At 39.5% G+C, this 6125-nt stretch overlaps 1 pseudogene; it reads left to right on the top strand.

Annotated features, from left to right (window-relative positions):
- The first annotated feature begins 2203 nt into the window (after nucleotides 1-2203).
- LOC119535480 lies at nucleotides 2204-2804 on the top strand (annotated as a pseudogene).
- The last annotated feature ends 3321 nt before the right edge of the window (nucleotides 2805-6125 follow it).

Below are 6125 nucleotides of genomic sequence, written 5' to 3' on the forward strand. Positions count from 1 at the left end.
ACAGAAGTGGACAGAATAATAAAATGAACACACATATACTTACCACACAGATTCAACAATTGTTAGCATTTTGCTATTTTGCGCACTCTCTCACTCTCTCTCTCCATAAATATGTATATAGGAATAGATATACATTCATAATATATATAAATGACTTGTATTGTCATTAAATTTTTTTGTATCTCCTCTATTTCCTATAAACTGGAAGTTAGGTCTAAAGACCAGATTAAACTCAAACATTTTTTGCAGGAAAATTGTATAAGTTATGATGCAAACAGCACTGAGTATTATATGAGAAGGTAGGTGGTAACAGACTATCCTTTGGACAAATCCATTCATGTCTTTGGGCACTGGCACAAAATTTGCAAAGCTCACATTATGATTTTCCTGCCCAGACATATTTTCTTGCAGTGGGGAATGTTATTTAGAAGCCAAGATCTGCACTCGTGGAGTGCTCATTGTATAGGAGTGCCCTTGTTTCCGGGTCCCTTCTGTAGTCAGAGCTAGTAAATATTCATACTTTAAACAATAATGTATTCATAATTACAGTTCAAATTTAACAATATAGTGTATTTTTGTGGAGTTTCTTTGATTTTATATTTATCTCTTTTCTACATTGAAAAATCAGGGTTCTTCGCAGCATTGGCATACCTGTATTTACTTATTCACTCTTCCTCACCATTCATATATTTTAAAAGTTATGATACTAATGTTCCTCCTAACGAAGTCATTGAGTGAGGCTTAGGATTTCTTTGCAGTTATTTCTATATTTTGAAAATATCCCACTAAGAATGTATGAATTTACAGTTAGAACAGTGTAGCACAAAATGTCTTGAAATTACTTTCTATGTGATTATGCTACCAATTTGACATATGTAAATTCATCTACATATCTATATATTCCATTGATTTTCAATTTTATGTTCCATTTTTTCTTTTTCAGTTAAATTTATTTTTATGTTATATAAAATATTTATATAAAATTCTTATAAAAACTATTAAAAAGTGCAGAAAATTCTCATCTCTAATGCTTTACCCTCTCCCTATTTCCTATTTCTACTATTACTTTCTGCTCTATCCACTCAGAATCTTTTTTTTTTTTGGTAACAGTAAACAGGTGTATTTTTATTTTCATTTTATTACAAAAAAAGCACACAGGAAGGACTTGATATTCACTGTAGTGTGCCTTGCTTTTTCATTTAAAAATACATCCTGGAATTCTTTCAATATTATTACGTGGATTTTGTGCCCATTCTTTCTTACAGCTAAATAATACACCACTGTGTGGATACACCATATCTAGAGACAGTTCCTTAATCAAGGTTATTTGGGTTGTTTCTTGTCTTCTGCTTTAAGAACCATGTTATGAATATAACCTCATCCATATAAAGTTTCATATTTATGGGATTTACCATGAAGGTAGATTCCCAGAAGGGGAATTTCTGGGACAAAGTGTTTCTGTGTGTGTGTGCATGTGCGTGATTTTGACAGATATTGCCAAAATCACCTCTCTAGGGTTTATTCCGTTATGCTATATACAGCCATGCCTGTTTCATCATAACTTCCCCAGGAGTTTTGTAAAAATTCTGTCAAGTTTTTGCTGACTTGATAGGTAAGTATCAGAGCCCATTGTCATTTCCATTTGCATTTCTCATGTTTAATTTCCACTGATTCTCTGTTTTTCGGAAGTGTCTACTTTCTACTAGCTTTTCCTTCTTCATCTTCCTTACTTTCAAGTGTTTTGAAATGTAGGGCCCATTAGTCCTTCGAAATGCAAATTAAAAATATATTCATCAATTTCATCATTTGCATTTTAACTTTGCCTATGGTATCTTCTTTTGGCCATGCACAAATATTCGTGGCCTTTGTTTAATCTAGTTTTTTATTACTCAGATGAGTTGAATGTTCTATAGCCAGTTGTGTTTTGTGGCACTTGCTGATTCTTAAGCATAGTGGGTCAAGAGGAAAATGAGTAGGGCAGAGCTGGACAGAAAGTTGTCATCAGCAGGCAGAAAAAACAGCAAAGCCATGGAGCAGCCAGGATTTAAGAGTCAAGTTCCCAGAGAAAGGTGAGGTACAGAGAAAGGTGTCCTGCATTCTGAGCTTGTTTCCTCTTGACAGAGTTGGTGATTATTAATCTATACTGGTTGAGACTAAGAAAATAAACAGAGAGCTGCTGAAAATCTAATTTTTTATAACTCTCATGGTTCTGGGGAGACAAATTTGGATTTTGGCACTGGCCCAAAGAAGAGAACCACGGCACAAACCTCCAGATCTCTGCTGGAACCCATGGAGGGCGGTACCTGAAAAGTGGGAGATGAGCAGCGCAACCGCCGCCCAGCAACCGCCAACTTCCCGGACCGTGGCCAATGCCAAGGGCACCTTCACCGTGGTCAAGACAGACGGCGTGCAGAGACCATCAGGTGCTTTGAACAGAAAGGATTCTGCCTCAAGTCCATGAAGCTCCTTCCAGCCTCTGGAGTACACCCGAACCAACACTACACAGACCTGAAAGTCGGCCCATTCTTCCCAGGGCTGGAGAAGTACATGAACTCAGGGCCAGTTGTGGCTGTGGTCTGGGAGGGACTGAATGTGGTGAAGACGGTGGAGTGATCCCTGGGGAGACCAATCCAGCAGATTCTAAGCCAGGCACCAGTTGTGGGGATTTCTGCATTCAAGTTGGCGGGAACCTCATCCATGGCAGTGTTTCAGTAAAAGGTGCTGAAAAAAAAATCAGTCTGTGGTTTAAGCCTGAAGAGTTGGTTGATTACAAGTCTTGTGCTCACGACTTGATCTATGAATAAGAGGTGGACAAAGCAGCGATTTCTTCCCTTTTGCCACTGCTTGATGTGTCCCTGAACACAGATCTTCATTCCATAGACCTGGAAGCAATAGGACTGATCATTGTTTTCCAAAATGTATTTATCAATAACGCCTCTGGGAACTGGGGCTGGGCAGTGGGGGTGGGTGGGGAATGGGGGATGAAATAGAGGTGGATTGAGTGTTTCTAAGTCTGAAATATGATCTCAGGCCAAGCTTGTCCCTTATGGGGTGAAGATGATCTGCCCCAACCCCAGCTGCCTGTCAAAGGAATAGAATAAGCAAAACAAAAGAAAACAAAACCAATCCTGAAATACATCACAGTAAAACTGTAAAAACCAAAGCTCTTGCAAGCAGCTGGAAGGAAAAAAAACAATTCAAAGGTGCGATAATACGACAGCTCAAACTTCTCAACAGAAACTCTGGAAGGCAAAATATGATGTAATTGCATGTATGAGCTATAGGAAAAAATATCTCCCATCTAGAAATCTTTATATGCAGTGAAAATATCTTCAAAAATTATGGTAAACTAGAGAAAATTCTAGACATACACAAACTAAAGGGTGTTCTTTAGCTTGAAGGCAAATAAATACAGATGGCAGGCAAGAGATACAGGAAATAAATATTGATATCATAAAGAATGTTGTACACCAAACAACTTGAATGAATTAAATGCATCCAGTTAAAGCTTCTGTGGTAAGCTGTTATGTACCCCAGAAAAGGACATGTTCTTTTAATCCACTCCTGTGGGTGTAGACCTTTTGTAGGTGAGACCTTCTGATTAAGTTATTTCAATTGATATATGACCCACCTCATTCACATGGGTCTTGATTTTCTTACTAGAGTCCTGTATAAGAGGATAAAAGACAGAGTCAATCTAAAAGAGATAAAATTAAGAGAAACACCTAGAGAAGTTTGAAGAAAAAGCCACAGATGGGGGAGACAGAAGCTGAAGGGAGAGAAGGACCAGCAGACTTTGTCATGTGCCTCGCTATCTGACAGAGGAGCCCAAACAGGAGGGTAACTGGTCTCCAGAGAAGGGACCATCCTACTGATGCCTTAACTGGGACATTTTCAAGGACTTAGAACTTGAAGTCTAAGTTGTAAGCTAATAAATCATCATTGTAAAAGCCAGCCCATTTCTGGTGTATTGCATTCTGGCAGCTTTTGCAAACCAAAACAGTCCCCAAATGCTTTCCTTCATTTTATTTCTGCTTCAATAATGAAGCCACACGTGGAATCTAAGACCTTGAGTATCTCATGCATATCCATTGGATGACAGTGGGGACCTTGCAGGATGAAAGAGGGAGAGAGAAGAACGGGGTGGTTGTGAAGGTTGGAAAGCAATGCGAGAGAAAGGACATGCAGGCCAGATGATCTCTTTATAGACTGAAATTTGGGAACTATTCAGGATCATTTTATCATTGGAATTCACTTTGAATGAAGTTGGGTCTTCATAATAACTTGTGTGTAATGTGTATAATAACTTGAACACTGCATACATGTATGTAAAGTCACATTTGAGAAGGCTAAAATCACATGTACAGGATTGAAATGTCTGAGAATAGGCTATATTTGAATAGTTATTAACTTTTCGTAAATCCCATCAGATTAAATAATCTAACTTTAGGAACAATTGGGTCTTTCAGTTTTTTTCAGTACATTTTAATGGGATTGTTTAAAAAGCAGTTTCTGAGCACACATCATACGCCTAATATTGTGCTTGTCCCAGGAGGCACAGAAAATCCTAAAATGGTGTTCGTTGTCCTCATGAAGTTTACAATCTTGTGCAGGAGTCATAAAAGTACAAAAAAGATCAAACACAACACAATGGAAGAGCTTGTAGGAGAAGACAGTGTTGGATCCTGGACAGTACAGAGCAGTTACATTAGATCCATTCTTGAGAAGGGTTTTGTTCATTGACTGACTCTCAAGGAAGAAAATATTTGAGAGAAATTTTAAGGCCTGGAAGTGAGGAAGTAGGTTATGGTGGTTGGTGGGGACAGTGCCAGAAAGCAGAACAAGCAGGTGCAAAGGCATCGATCAAGTTGTGAAGAAACCTTGCACCTTAGGACGACGGCAAATGTTCTGGTTTGCTAATGCTTCCAGAATGCAAAACACCAGAAATGGATTGGCTGTTATAAAAGGGGGTTTATTTGGTTACACAGTTACAGTCCTAAGGCCATAAATTGTCCAAGGTAATGCATCAATTGGGTACCTTCACTGGAGGATGGCCAATGGTGTCCGGAAAACCTCTGTTAGCTGGGAAGGCACGTGGCTGGCGTCTGCTCTGGAGTTCTGGTTTCAAAATGGCTTTTTCCCAGGATGTTCCTCTCTAGGCCACAGGCTCCTCTTCAAAATGTCATTCTTAGTTGCTCTTCGGTGTTTGTCCTCTCTTAGCTTCTCCATAGCAAAAATCTAGTTTCAATGGCCATCTGCAAACAGTCTCTCATCTGTAGCTCCTCTCTCAGCTCCTGTGCGTTCTTCAAAGTGTCCCTCTTGGCTGTAGCAAGCTCGCTCCTTCTGTCTGAGCTTTTATAGTGCTCCAGTAAACTAATCAAGGCCCAAGCTAAATGTGCGGGGCCACCATTCCATGGAAATCATCCAGAGCGTCACCCACAGTTGGATGGGTCACATCTCCATGGAAACACTCAAAGAATTCCAATCTAATCAATGCCAAAATGTCTGACCCCACAAGATTACGTCAAAGAATAATGGCATTTTGGGGGACATAATACATTCAAACTGGCAGCAAAGCATTCCGTTTCACAGTGCATGCTTCATGCATGGGCTTGTGTCAGGAAAAGAAGCAGGGTTGGAATGCGACAGTCTTTTCATTAGACTATACCTTGGATGATTTTAAGTAAGAGAGTGATATGGTTAGTGCATTTTGGAGCTGTCCGTCTCTCCAGGGGACTAGGGCTATAAGATTTAAATGAGGTCCAATAAACAGGTAGTTTCAATTGTGAATGTAAAACATGTGTGAACCAGAATTAGGGGTATCTATCCAAGAGAAGGTTTAGGGAGGTCTTTCTTTTCATCTCACGTCATCTTTCTGAGAATCCTAAAAGAGTATTATTACTATAGCAGACACCAATCTCAGGTCACAAGCTCAGGTATGTAAGCAATGGTAATTTATCGATTCGACATCTGCACTCAACATCCACTTCAAGTAGTCTTCCATCAGTGGTGGAGTTGTAGTCCGTCAATCAGGGTAAATTCAGGTAACTGAGCTCCTTCCCAGCCTCCATTACAGCCTTTTAGAAGGGTTTGTTTAGGTCCTGGTACTTGGTGCTGTTGGCTGG

Source organism: Choloepus didactylus, chromosome 5 (assembly GCF_015220235.1).
Source record: "Choloepus didactylus isolate mChoDid1 chromosome 5, mChoDid1.pri, whole genome shotgun sequence".
In the NCBI taxonomy this organism is placed as follows: Eukaryota; Metazoa; Chordata; class Mammalia; order Pilosa; family Megalonychidae; genus Choloepus; species Choloepus didactylus.